Consider the following 15685-nt stretch of genomic DNA (forward strand, 5'->3'; position numbering starts at 1 on the left):
TTTCGGGTTTTGTGTTTTGGTTTTGGGTTCGGTTCCGCGGCCGTGTTTTGGGTTCGAACGCGTTTTGGCAAAACCTCACCGAATTTTTTTTGTCGGATTCGGGTGTGTTTTGGATTCGGGTGTTTTTTTCAAAAAACACTAAAAAACAGCTTAAATCATAGAATTTGGGGGTCATTTTGATCCCAAAGTATTATTAACCTCAAAAACCATAATTTACACTCATTTTCAGTCTATTCTGAATACCTCACACCTCACAATATTATTTTTAGTCCTAAAATTTGCACCGAGGTCGCTGTGTGAGTAAGATAAGCGACCCTAGTGGCCGACACAAACACCGGGCCCATCTAGGAGTGGCACTGCAGTGTCACGCAGGATGTCCCTTCCAAAAAACCCTCCCCAAACAGCACATGACGCAAAGAAAAAAAGAGGCGCAATGAGGTAGCTGTGTGAGTAAGATTAGCGACCCTAGTGGCCGACACAAACACCGGGCCCATCTAGGAGTGGCACTGCAGTGTCACGCAGGATGGCCCTTCCAAAAAACCCTCCCCAAACAGCACATGACGCAAAGAAAAAAAGAGGCGCAATGAGGTAGCTGACTGTGTGAGTAAGATTAGCGACCCTAGTGGCCGACACAAACACCGGGCACATCTAGGAGTGGCACTGCAGTGTCACGCAGGATGTCCCTTCCAAAAAACCCACCCCAATCAGCACATGATGCAAAGAAAAAGAAAAGAAAAAAGAGGTGCAAGATGGAATTATCCTTGGGCCCTCCCACCCACCCTTATGTTGTATAAACAAAACAGGACATGCACACTTTAACCAACCCATCATTTCAGTGACAGGGTCTGCCACACGACTGTGACTGATATGACGGGTTGGTTTGGACCCCCCCCAAAAAAGAAGCAATTAATCTCTCCTTGCACAAACTGGCTCTACAGAGGCAAGATGTCCACCTCATCTTCACCCTCCGATATATCACCGTGTACATCCCCCTCCTCACAGATTATCAATTCGTCCCCACTGGAATCCACCATCTCAGCTCCCTGTGTACTTTGTGGAGGCAATTGCTGCTGGTCAATGTCTCCGCGGAGGAATTGATTATAATTCATTTTAATGAACATCATCTTCTCCACATTTTCTGGATGTAACCTCGTACGCCGATTGCTGACAAGGTGAGCGGCGGCACTAAACACTCTTTCGGAGTACACACTTGTGGGAGGGCAACTTAGGTAGAATAAAGCCAGTTTGTGCAAGGGCCTCCAAATTGCCTCTTTTTCCTGCCAGTATAAGTACGGACTGTGTGACGTGCCTACTTGGATGCGGTCACTCATATAATCCACGGTTAGGTGGTAGGTATATAATAATAAATAATACAATTCTGGTCGGACGGACTGCCTGCCGTGTGCCGACACAGAGGTAGCCACAGCCGTGAACTACCGCACTGTACACTGGTTGATAAAGAGATAGTAGTATACTCGTAACAATTAGGATGACACTATGACGGTATAAAGAATGAAAAAAAAACCACGGTTAGGTGGTAGGTATATAATAATAAATAATACAATTCTGGTCGGACGGACTGCCTGCCGTGTGCCGACACAGAGGTAGCCACAGCCGTGAACTACCGCACTGTACACTGGTTGATAAAGAGATAGTAGTATACTCGTAACAATTAGGATGACACTATGACGGTATAAAGAATGAAAAAAAAACCACGGTTAGGTGGTAGGTATATAATAATAAATAATACAATTCTGGTCGGACGGACTGCCTGCCGTGTGCCGACACAGAGGTAGCCACAGCCGTGAACTACCGCACTGTACACTGGTTGATAAAGAGATAGTAGTATACTCGTAACAATTAGGATGACACTATGACGGTATAAAGAATGAAAAAAAAACCACGGTTAGGTGGTAGGTATATAATAATAAATAATACAATTCTGGTCGGACGGACTGCCTGCCGTGTGCCGACACAGAGGTAGCCACAGCCGTGAACTACCGCACTGTACACTGGTTGATAAAGAGATAGTAGTATACTCGTAACAATTAGGATGACACTATGACGGTATAAAGAATGAAAAAAAAACCACGGTTAGGTGGTAGGTATATAATAATAAATAATACAATTCTGGTCGGACGGACTGCCTGCCGTGTGCCGACACAGAGGTAGCCACAGCCGTGAACTACCGCACTGTACACTGGTTGATAAAGAGATAGTAGTATACTCGTAACAATTAGGATGACACTATGACGGTATAAAGAATGAAAAAAAAACCACGGTTAGGTGGTAGGTATATAATAATAAATAATACAATTCTGGTCGGACGGACTGCCTGCCGTGTGCCGACACAGAGGTAGCCACAGCCGTGAACTACCGCACTGTACACTGGTTGATAAAGAGATAGTAGTATACTCGTAACAATTAGGATGACACTATGACGGTATAAAGAATGAAAAAAAAACCACGGTTAGGTGGTAGGTATATAATAATAAATAATACAATTCTGGTCGGACGGACTGCCTGCCGTGTGCCGACACAGAGGTAGCCACAGCCGTGAACTACCGCACTGTACTGTGTCTGCTGCTAATATAGACTGGTTGATATTTAAAGAGATATTAGTAGTATACAACAATACTATACTGGTGGTCAGGCACTGGTCACCACTCCTGCAGCAAAAGTGTGCACTGTTAATTAATATAATTGTACTCCTGGCTCCTGCTAACAACCTGCAGTGCTCCCCAGTCTCCCCCACAATTAATTATAAGCTTTTAATTTATACATTGATGACTGTGCAGCACACTGGGCTGAGCTGAGTGCACACAGACTGAGTCACACTGTGTGACTGACTGTGCTGTGTATCGTTTTTTTTTTCAGGCAGAGAACGGATATAGCAGAGAGAAGTGAACGGATATATTATATTAAATAAAAGTTAACTAGCAACTGCACTGGTCACTGACTGTGGTAAACTAACTCTGTCTGCGACTCTGCACAATCTCTCTCTCTCTATCTAATCTATCTCTATTCTAATGGAGAGGACGCCAGACACGTCCTCTCCCTATCAATCTCAATGCACGAGTGAAAATGGCGGCGACGCGCGGCTCCTTATATAGAATCCGAGTCTCGCGATAGAATCCGAGCCTCGCGAGAATCCGACAGCGTCATGATGACGTTCGGGCGCGCTCGGGTTAACCGAGCAAGGCGGGAAGATCCGAGTCGCTCGGACCCGTGAAAAAAAACATGAAGTTCGGGCGGGTTCGGATTCCGAGGAACCGAACCCGCTCATCTCTAGTGTATAGTTTGGAGAAGGGAAGAGGGAACATACAGTAATAGAAACATTTAAATATATAGAGAGGAATGTAATAGGGTGTGAGAATCAGAAAGTGAGAGATTTTGTGTTTTTTCCTGTTGTTTTTTTTTTTGTTTGATTGTTTGTTTTTAAAGTGGCAATCCTTTACATGGCAAAACCAGGTTGATATTTGCCATGTAAAGGATTGCCACCGTGGGCATGTGTAGAAGGGGCACTGCTACTGTTGGCATTATGTGTGTAAGCTGCACTGATATGGTGGTTATGTGTATAAAGGGCACTGCGACTGTGGGTATTATTATTATTATTATTACATGCGGTGTAATGACAATAAGATAGTGCTACTGTGTGGCGTATTTTGATTTGGGGTGCTATTGTGTGGCCATGCCCCTTCCTTGTGATACCACACCTTCTTTTTTTAAGGAGCGCACTGTCCCTTTATTAAGTATTGGAGAGAGGGCCCAAATTAATAGTTTGCAGGGAGGCGCCAAACACCCTAGCACTGGCCCTTTGGTAGGGGACAGGATTTGCTTCTGCTTGTGCACATATGTTATGATTGCCAGCCAACAGCACTGGTTTTGCCTATAACACTAACTATAAATATTTTGAATTGGTCCTGGACCACCAATCCAAGGCACCCCTGCAAGTGTCCTGAGGCACCCCAGGGTGCAGTTTGAGAACCACTGGTCTAGTGAGTACCCAGGATAATTATTGTAGCTGGTCTGCGGGTAACAGCTCTCAGATCCACTTCTAGAAAAAAATGCAGCAATGTAATTTGAGTGACAAACTGCAGAGATGAACCCTTTCTGTGACTGCTGCACAGGGATCACACAAACTCTATTCATAGGGCTGACTTCACTTAGGGGAGATGTTCTCACCCCGCAAAGAAGTGCGAGTATATACCGCACTTACGGTACCATTGGATTTACAGATATTTTCTTGCAATACACTATGGGGGTCATTCTGAGTTGATTGCTCGCTAGCAGTTTTTAGCAGCCATGCAAACGCATTGTCGCTGCCCACTGGAGAGTGTATATTCACTTTGGAGAAGTGCGAACACTTGAGCAGCAGAGCGCCTGCAAAATCGTTTCAAAATAAGACCAGCACTGTAGTTACACTTCGTGTGCGTTGATTCTAACAACCGAGGGACGGCTTTTGATGTCACACACCCATCCAGCGAATGCCCAGCCACGTCTGCATTTCTTCTGCCACGCCTGCATTTTTCCAAGCACTCCCTGAAAACGGTCAGTTGCCACCCAGAAACGCCCTCTTTCTGTCAATCTCCTTGTGGCCTGTTCTGTGATTGGAATAATCGCTAGAACTAGTGCAAAACCACAATGGACTTTGTACCCGTACGATGCGCATGCACATTACGGAGCATGCGCATGCACAGATTAGCCATTTTTTTTCAACTGATTGCTACGCAGCGAACAACGGCAGCATGCGATCAACTCGGAATGACCCCCTATATACATAGAAACATGGATTTTTACTGCAGGAATTATGGTTAGTTTAGGGGTATCGGTTAGGGTCAACAGAGGTGTAGCTAGGGGTCCAAGCGCCCCTGGCAAAGTAAGGGACTGGCGCCCCCCCTTTCGATAAAGCATTGCAGTCCATTGGCGGTTACCATGTTGGAGCCACAGCAACTGACCCCCTCCCCCACACGCTGCCCTACATCATCGGCTGGGATTCACTGTTGGTGTGAAGCCACTGGGAACAGTCTGGTAGCATTAGCAGCAGTCTGTGTCATAGATAGGGAAGGCAGAAGGTTAACTAGCTAATAGCAGTCTGTTGGCAGCAGAGGCTGGGCGGGGGGCTGAGAATGAGCCAACGCTGATCAATGTCCAGTCTGCTTAGACAAAAATATTTTGTGATCAGGGCTGGTTCTAGACCAAAGGAGCCAATGGCAAAAATTTCCTTTGGCACCCCCCCACACACACACATACACACACACCAAAAAAGAACATATCCCAGTTTAACATAACGCTATGTGGTGCAAGGTGTGGAGCTGGTTACTTGTATCAGACCTCTGACATTTGCCTTTTCACCCATATTGCATACTTTTTCTTGCAGGTTGTGTCTTAATTCAAGAAGTGTTCTAAGTACTTCAGCTTAGTATCTTTACTGACCCCTCTTTACCCCACACTACATAACTGACCCCTCTATACCCTACACTACATCACTGACCTTTCTATAACCATCACTGCATTACTGACCCCTCTATACAGTACACTGACCTCTATATACCTGCTAGTACATCCCTGATGCCTATATTCCCTAAGCTAAATCCCTGATGCCTCTATTCCCTACGCTACATCCCTGACGCCTCTATTCCCTATGCTACATCCCTGACGCCTCTATACCCTACGCTACATCCCTGATGCCTCTATTCCCTACGCTACATTCCTGATGCCTCTATAACCTACGCTACATCCCTGACGCCTCTATACCCTACGCTACATCCCTGACGCCTCTATACAGTACAATGCATTACTGATCCCTCTAGACCATACATCCTCATTACATCAGAGAGATAGTGAAACACTGGAAAAAATAAGGATAAAGTGGACTACAGAAACTGATGCTCTAAACAAAGGAGAGAGAGAGAAAAGCACAAGGGAAAGTGGGCAATCGGAACACCATAGAGAGAGGAGAGATAGAAATGCCTGAAAAAGTAAAGGGGGTTGGGTATGGCATCCGGCGCTCGGGATTCCAGCAGTCACATGATACCTAATCCTAACCCTCTGGGGGGGTGGCGGATAGGGCTAACCCTCAGGGGGTGGCAGCTAGGACTAACCCCCCCCCCTCCTAGTGCCTTCCCTAACACCCGCTCCCCCGGTCCTAACCCTCCCTCCAATACTCGCCTTCGGGATGTTGGCTGTCTGTGTGCCGGCACCAGTCTCCCAAGTGGTGTCAGGATTCCAACATCGGTCAAATGACCGCCGGTATACCGTCTGCCGGGATGGTAAATGTATCCTGAGGACAGGTAGTGAGTGTGGAGGGATAGGTGGTTCAGTAAAATGTAACAGCTCAAACTGCGATCATTCACTGATAAATTGATTTATAGCTCTCCCTTTTTAACCATTGCAGTCATAAAAGCAATGTTTTTTAAACTTTTAAATAAAGCTTGTTAGCATCCCCAGCACACTGTATATGCTGGGAGATGTAGTTCTCAATATGAAAACATTTAATTACTGTATGAACTCTAATTCCCCAACTGAAACCTCTCACAAACACACACTCCTAAATCTAGTACACACACACACACATTTCCCCAGTACTGACAACTCTCATCACTTCCACACACTGACAACTCCCTCCTGCTCCTCTCCCCACTGACACTGACAGCTCCCTCACAGTCACACACATCCTCCACCCCCCCACACACACACACTGATAGCACACATGCACAAATCCCCCCCTCCTCGACACTAACTGTCACGGACTGCTTGGGCAGCAGGGGGCAGGCTCTGACTTGAAGTGCTGAAATTCAACAGCTCTCTCGAACTTGCAAGGCATGGCTGTGCAGCTGTCTCCAGCCATCTCCTTGCCCACTGTGTAATTTGTGGCGTTCTCTGATGTTCCCCGCTCTGCCTCTACAACCGGCACATAATGTACAGCAGTGGTGACTCCTGAGTATGGGCCTGGAGAACTCCGCCTACCGGGGGGTAGGGATTAATAATTTCAAAGGGGCAGAGCTAGGAGTGAAGCAGTGGACAGCAGTTGAGGGGCGTTTCAAACTGTAACAGGGTTGGGACAATTTCAGTATCCTTCCCTCACCGTCTAATTGGTCAGTCCCACGCTGATTGCCATAGCGCCCTTTCGAGACTGCAGAACTCTATCCCTTAGCCACGGTTGGCACAGCTGGATGGTGCCCCTGGCAAGTGCCATCCTGGCCAAGGGGTAGATACGCCCCTGAGGGTCAGGGCCAGCAACAGAAATCTCGGGGCCCAGTGCACTGATATCTCTGGGGCCCCCTCAACCCCCCTTAACTCGGCAGAGGGATCTTTAAAAAAAATGGAGCCTTTGACTCGGACCGTCAGTGAGGCCGGCAGGTGGTTTTCATACTGGGCTATCCAGCTCTTCGGTGGCGGTGGCAGGGACATTCAGAAAAGGGCCAGCACAGCAACATGCATAATAATGGCAATACAGTATGGACCACAGGGACTGGACAAAGTGATGGGGTAAAAGGAGGGGGGAGGGTTTAGTTGGCCTGTTAATTGTTTTCCTGCTTAAATTGAGCAGTTGGTGGATACACTTTAAAAAGCAATATTGGCACTGTGGCCCCATTATTTCTGTTCTTAATACTTGGAGCCCTGAACAAGTGTCCCCTTTGTCCCCCCTGTCACCGGGCCTGTTCAGGCGTTACCTATGGAGAAGCTGCGACATGACATCCTAGGACACGATACTGCACCATGCATCACCATTATATTTCAGTGTGCCTTGTCAATATTTAAATCTTGTTCTGTGTGACGTGAGTTGTAAATGGTTGAAAATCTCTGTGCTACAGTATCGTCACCATGTAGTTATAACAACACCGCAAAACCACCAAAAGACGTGTTTTGGTAGAGGGACTGCTGGAGGGGCCCATTGGGGCCCCCAGTTTGCTACCCCACCCCAGTATACCTGTGCTGTAGCCAGTGGAAGAGGCACTATCTTCCCGGTGATCTCTTCGGGAAGATGGTGCCGCACATAGAAAGCAAAGACTCTGGCTGCACTCTCCTGCCCTCGCTCTAAGCAAGGTGATCGGGCCACAAAAGGACCCCTGCCGGACCCCGGCCTGTGGGCCACAAAAGGATGCATTGGGGGCGGCATGCGGCCCATGGGTTTGACACCCCTGCCCTAGAGTATCAAAATTTGTTTCACGGCACCCCTAGGCCAAAGTTTTTTTTATTGAGAAATTCAGAAAAAAATATAAAATTAAGTAAATTGTGTTTATAGCATGTCATCCTCAGGTTCAGTTATGTTGTGAGGGAATGGTTTTGCCAATTTAATAAAGTATAAATAATTTTAATTGGTCCTGGACCACCAAACTATGCTACCAGTGCAAGAACCCCAGTTTGGAAACTACTGCCATAAAATAAACCTTTTTTGTTTTTTTTAAACTACATGTAATACACCTTAGATCTCAGTTCCTAAAAGGTTTTAAACCCTTGCATACAGTAAACTACACATATTTAAAAATCCTACACCGGGCACAAGTGCTCATGGGCCAATTTCATGGCAGTCTCGGATAGGAGGGCATTGTGGATTCACCAAGGGAATGCTGATGCTGACTCCAAGAAGAAAGGGAGTCTCTTCCCTATGAAGGTGAAGCCTTGTTTGGCGACGGCCTAGTTAATTTGATCTCGGCAGCTCCCGCAGGTAAGTCATCCTTCTTGCCCTATGTTCCCTCTCAACGGATGAAGACGCATCATTATCTGACGCAGTCATTTCGGCCCAATAGATATGCAAGAAGTTAAGATTCCCCTTTCTTTGCAGGTAGAGGAAGGAAAAGAGGGAAGAGGTCTGTAGCCTCTTCAAGATCGCAGGAGCAGAGATCGTCCTCTGCTTCTGCCAAATCCACTGCATGACGCTGGGGCTCTCTTGCAGGAGCCCGCACCAGTGGGGGGCACGTCTAAAACTCTTCAGTCAGTTCTAGATTCATTCGGACCTGGACTCGTGGGTTTTACAAATAGTGTCCCAAGGGTACAAACTGGGGTTTCAAGATGTTCCCCCTCACCGATTGTTCAAATCAGCCTTAGTCAGCAGGGAGAAGGTTTTTATTCAAGCCTCTTCGTGGTCCAGAAGCCGGACGGCTCAGTCAGACCAATCTTAAATCTGAAATCCCTTAATTTCTACCTAAAGAAATTCAATTTCAAGATGGAATCTCTCAGGGTAGTGATCTCCAGTCCGGGGGATAAAGGAGATTTCATGGTTTTGGTAGACATAAAGGATGCCTACTTATATGTTCCCATTTAGCCACTGCATCAAGCTACCTGAGGTTTGCAATTCAGGATTGTCATTACCAATTTCAGACGTTGCCGTTTGGTCTGTCCACGGCTCCGAGGATTTTCACCAGGGTGATGGCGGAAATGATGGTCCTCCTTCGCAAGCAAGGAGTCACAATTATCCCGTACTTGGATGATCTCCTGATAAAGGCGAGATCCAGGGACCAGTTGGTGCAAAACATCTACTCTCCCTGACAGTTCTTCAACAACATGGTTGGCTCCTAAACTTGCCAAAATCGCAGTAGGTCCCAATGACGCGGTTGTTGTTTTTGGGAGTGATACTGGACACAGAAGAGGTTTTCTTCTAGTGGAAAGGCTCTGGAGATCCAGAGTCTGGTCAAACAAATTCTGAAACCAGCAAGAGTGTTAATCCATCAATGCATTCAGTTGCTGGGGAAGATGGTTGCGGCCTACGAGGCCATTCAGTTTGGCAGGTTCCATGCCAGAGTGTTCCAGTGGGACCTGTTGGACAAGTGGTCCGGATCCCACCTACACATGCACCGGAGGATAATCCTGTCTTCCAAGACCAGACTCTCACTCCATTGGTGGCTGCACAGTTCTCACCACCTAGAGGGGCGATAGTTCGGGATCCAGGACGGGATCCTAGGGACCACGGATGCAACCCTCCGAGGCTGGAGAGCAGTCACACAGGGGGAAAACATCCAAGGAAGATGGTCAAGTCTTCCTTGGATGTTTTCATCTCCACATAAATGTTCTGGAGTTAAGGGCCATTTAATAACTGCAGACACAGTACGCACTGGGACGGGTGCCCAGCATCCTCTACGGACTAAGAGAAAAGGATTTACCGGTAGGAATTAAAATCCTATTTTCTCTAACGTCCTAGAGGATGCTGGGGACTCCGTAAGGACCATGGGGATAGACGGGCTCCGCAGGAGACATGGGCACTTTAAGAAAGACTTTAGTTCTGGGTGTGCACTGGCTCCTCCCTCTATGCCCCTCCTCCAGACCTCAGTTTGATACTGTACCCAGTGGAGACACACCGACACACCACACACACAGGGAATACTTTTACTGAAGACATTTCCCCCACAAGGCCCTTTGGAGAGACAGAGAGAGAGTATGCCAGCACATACCCCAGCGCTATATAACCCAGGAATAGCACAGTAACTTAATGTTTGAACAATCGGTGAGGGGGAACATCTTGAAACCCCAGTTTGTACCCTTGGGACACTATTTGTAAAACACACGAGTCCATGTCCGAATGAATCCAGAACTGACTGAAGAGTTTTAGACGTGCCCCCACTGGTGCGGGCTCCTGCAAGAGAGCCCCAGCGTCATGCAGTGGATTTGGCAGAAGCAGAGGATGATCTCTGCTCCTGCGATCTTGAAGAGGATGCAGACCTCTTCTCTCTTCTCCTTCCTCTACCTGCAAAGAAAGGGGAATCTTAACTTCTTGCATATCTATTGGGCCGAAATGACTGCATCAGATAATGATGCGTCTTCATCCGTTGGGAGGGAACATAGGGCAAGAAGGTTGACTTACCTGCGGGAGCTGCCGAGATCAAATTAACTAGGCAGTCACCAAACAAGGCTTCACCTTCATAGGGAAGAGACTCCCTTTCTTCTTGGAGTCAGCATCAGCATTCTCTTGGTGAATCCACAATGCCCTCCTATCCGACACTGCCATGAAATTGGCCCGTGAACTCAAGAGTCCTATATCCCTTGCAGTCTCACGTAAGTATGCTGCAGTGTCCTTGATATGATACAACGTAAGGAGTATCCCATCTCTCCAGGGTATCTATATCGGATGACAAGGTATTCGACCAATTCTTGAATACTACTACTCACCCATGCACATGTAATGGCAGGTCTAAGTAATGTACCCGTGGTTACATAACTAGAAATAATGTAGCTTCCTGCATACGATCCGCTGGATTTGTGACAGGGCCCCGTGCAGAACAGGGGGTGACTCCCACTTTATTCTGTCCGCGGCGGGAAATGAATAAACAACCAGAATCCTTTTGGGGATTTGAAACCATCTTGTCGAGCTGGCCCAGACTTTCTCAAACAGAGATGGAGGAACGTTACATCAGCTTTCATTATATATCTATATATACATACATATAGACCCCTTTGTCAGGAACAGCAGGGTCTTCAGTGATTTTAATATGTCCTTAATATCCACAATCATGTACTGAATGCTCCTTGCCAATATTGGATCTAATCAGGAAACATTATGGTCGACATAAGTATCAGTATCCGTGTCAGTATCATTGTGTAGTAACTGGGCAAAATAACATTTTTGCGACCCAGCGGGGCCTGGGGGAAAAGAAACATAGCCATGAATATCACATCTATTCTCTACGTCTGTGTCTGGGACACAGATTTATCCAACCTTACTCTGATATTACTGAAACATTTACCCAGTCAGTTATTGGTGGTGCCAACAGGGCCACCATCATATGTCTGCATTCCTAATATAGTTTCCTCTTGGGAAAAACATTCAGCCACCGACATGTTGACACACATATACCAAGTACCCACAGACACACCGGCTTATGGGGGACAGACCGTCAGTAAATCTGTCAGAGGGACACAGAGGATTTTTCAGCTCACAATCCAGCGCCAAAAGTACACAGTCTGGGAAATAATAAACTCTATAGTGATAGACTTGTAATGCTCTAAAGATGTTCTGGTGAGGTGAGGAAGAAGCCCCGCCGCTGTAATGGCGCGTATCTGTCCCGCTCAGAAATAATTAATTACGCTAGCGGGGTAAGGACAGTGCCCAGGCACTAATGTCCACTTTTTCCAGCCTTTTGTGAGGAATTTATGCTGCCCAGGGTGCCCCCCCCCGTGCCCTGCACCCTGCAGTGCCTGTGTTTGTGTGGGAGCATGGCGCGCAGCGTTCCGCTCGCTGCTCGGTACCTCAGAATGCCGTCACTGAAGAGAAGTCTTCTGTTCTTCTGCTACTCACCTGTCTTCTGGCTCTGTAAGGGGGTGACGGCAGGCTGCGGGAGTGTGCATCTAGGCGTACCCAGCGATCAGCACCCTCAGGAGCTAATGGTGTCTTGTCAGCCTGAAGCAGAGCCATTGAACTCACTAGAAGTTGGTCATACTTCTCTCCCCTAAGTCCCACGAAGCAGGGAGACTGTTGCCAGCAGCCTCCCTGAAAATAAAAAAAACTAACAAGTCTTTTCAGAGAAACTCAGTAGAGCTCCCCTGTAGTGCATCCAGTATCACTGCGCACAATACTAAAACTGGAGTCTGGAGGAAGGGCATAGAGGGAGAAGACAGTTCACACCCTTTGAAAGTCTTAAAGTGCCCATGTCTCCTGCGGATCCCGTCTATACCCCATGGTTCTTAATGTGACCCCAGCATCCTCTAGGACGTATGAGAAAACAAATAACGCACACACGAGGAGGAGAGAACTAAGGAAGCTATAAGGAGAAGAGGGGAGGGAGGGGGGGTTGAAAGGTAAGGTAGTAAAGGCATATTGGATAAACTACAACCTTATACATATTCATTAATGTACCAGTAGTTAGAAGTAGAAGAGCTCTAACAGAAACCACAAAGCTTATCTAAAGCCACACCACACTGGATATGCCCAATCTCATTTGATTTTTGAAGCAAAGCAGTATTGGACTTTGTTAATACATGGATGGGAGACTGCTTGGTAGTATCAGATTCTTTAGGTGTTTTTAAACTACCAACACCATTTTCTTGGTACATTTAATTTTTACATGTATTCTTTTATGTACCAGAAGTTAGAAGTAGAAGAGCTGTAACAGAAACCACCAGCTCATCTACAGCCACAGCACACTGGATTTGCCCAATCTCTCCTGATCATGGAAGCTGAGCAGTGTTGGTCCTGGTTTTAGTACTTGGATGGGAGACCACAAGGAAATACCAGGAGCTGTGTGTATTTTCACCAGAAGAGCAATACAAAATGTACAAGTGATATATTAAAATCATCTTTCCAGCTTGAATTTCAATGATGCATTGGGGCAACGATTTTGTGAGAAACATCTTCACCCTTAAATAAAGATTTTCTTAATTCCTTACCTGTGTGCTAATTAGAGTGGATTTTTGAAAGAAAACAATACTGTCAATATACTATTAAAACAAATTAAAATGGCAAAAGTTATTGTACTTTAAGTAAAAATAAAAGAGCCAAAATATCAATCCCAGTTTTGGATTACTTTAATTAACAAACAAAAAAATGCATATAGCAGAGGATAGTTTCAATCTGCCTACCTCTGGGTTATGGGCCCAGCATGCTTCCATTGCTGTACTCTGCTGCACATGTAAGTGCAAGAGATCCTGAAGCACTCACTCATCATGGGAAAGTACCAATGTGTTTCTTCGTTGGTTGATAGAAGAAACATCTTACAAAAACGCTCCAGATTATTGACTTTTTTAAGTTTTTCTAGGAAACGTTTTAGATGAATACTTATTAGCATTTGTCAGTATATACTTTTGCAAAGTGTCTCTGTGGCGCAATCAGTTAGTGTGTACGGCTATTAACCAAAAGGTTGGTGGTTCAATCCCACCCAGGGACGTAATTGACTTTGTTATCAGATTTTGGTGATCTTTAAGTAGACAAGTCAAATTTCATATCCCCTGTTATGGTGTAGGGTACCTGGCCTTCTCTGATGCAATCAGAGTTAGATTTGATTCAGTGATTTTATAAAAACATCTAGGAAGCACAATTTAGCAGTGGGTTGCAGAGAAAAAGAAATATGCTGGCAAAAAAATCAAATTGCGTGATTAAACAGCTCTTCATTTTCTGGCTTTATTTTTATGCTAACAAATTTGTTCTCTGAAAAGTGTCCACAAAGCCAAGTCTCTGATTAACACCTTTGTAGGGATGGTTTTTCACCTATTACTAAATTAAACTTGCTTCATTGGAAAGGCAGCAAGATGTATCCTCATTTCAATGTCTACTGAAATAATACAGGTTGACACCAGGAAACATTAACGCCACTGCATCCTTGCTGCTTTCTCATGTGGAAGTTTAATGTGAAAACAAGGTGATATCTAATTAGCACACAGGTAAGGAATTAAGAAAATCTTTATTTAAGGGTGAAGATGTTTCTCACAAAATTGTTGACCCAATGCATCATTGAAATTCAAGCTGGAAAGATGATTTTAATATATCACTTGTACATTTTGTATTGCTTTTCTGGTGACAATGTAGTTTGTTTTTGTCAATTACCATTTTAATAATAGGGTAAAGAAAATGAAGTGGATTTTTGAAAGAAAACAATACTGTCAATATACTATTAAAACAAATTAAAATGGTAAAAGTTATTGTACTTTAAGTAAAAATAAAAGAGACAAAATATCAATCCCAGTTTTGGATTACTTTAATTAACAAAAAAAAATGCATATAGCAGAGGATAGTTTCAATCTGCCAACCTCTGGGTTATGAGCCCAGCATGCTTCCATTGCAGTACTCTGCTGCACATGTAAGTGCAAGAGATCCTGAAGCACTCACTCATCATGGGAAAGTACCAATGTGTTTCTTCGTTGGTTGATGGAAGAAACATCTTACAAAAACTCTCCAGATTATTGACTTTTTAAAGTTTTTCTAGGAAACGTTTTAGATGAATGCTTATTAGCCTTTGTCAGTACGGACTTTTGCAAAGTGTCTCTGTGGCGCAATCAGTTAGTATGTACGGCTATTAACCATAAGGTTGGTGGTTCAATCCCACCCAGGACCTAATTTCCCTTGTTATCAGATTTTGGTGATCTTTAAGTAGACAAGTCAAAATTTCAAACCCCTTGTTACGGTGTAGGGTACCTGGCCTTCTCTGATGTAATCAGAGTTAGATTTGATTCAGTGATTTTATAAAAACAGCTAGGAAGCACAATTTAGCAGTGGGTTGCAGAGAAAAAAAATATGCTGGCAGAAAAATCCAATTGAGTGATTAAACAGCTCTTCATTTTCTGGCTTTATTTTTATGCTAACAAATTTGTTCTCTGAAAAGTGTCCACAAAGCCAAGTCTCTGATTAACACCTTTGTAAGGATGGTTTTTCACCTATTACTAAATTAAACTTGCTTCATTGGAAAGGCAGCAAGATGCATCCTCATTTCAATGTCTACTGAAATAATACAAGTTGACACCAGGAAACATTAACGCCACTGCATCCTTGCTGCTTTCTCATGTGGAAGTCTGTTTAATATGAAAACAAGGTGATATCTAATTAGCACACAGGTAAGGAATTAAGAAAATCTTTATTTAAGGGTGAAGATGTTTCTCACAAAATCGTTGCCCCAATGCATCATTGAAATTCAAGCTGGAAAGATGATTTTAATAAATCACTTGTACATTTTGTATTGCTCTTCTGGTGACAATGTAGTTTGTTTTTGTCAATTACCATTTTAATAATAGGGTAAAGAAAATTAAGTGGATTTTTGAAAGA

This window comes from Pseudophryne corroboree, unplaced genomic scaffold (genome assembly GCF_028390025.1).
Source record: "Pseudophryne corroboree isolate aPseCor3 unplaced genomic scaffold, aPseCor3.hap2 scaffold_221, whole genome shotgun sequence".
Lineage (NCBI taxonomy): Eukaryota > Metazoa > Chordata > Amphibia > Anura > Myobatrachidae > Pseudophryne > Pseudophryne corroboree.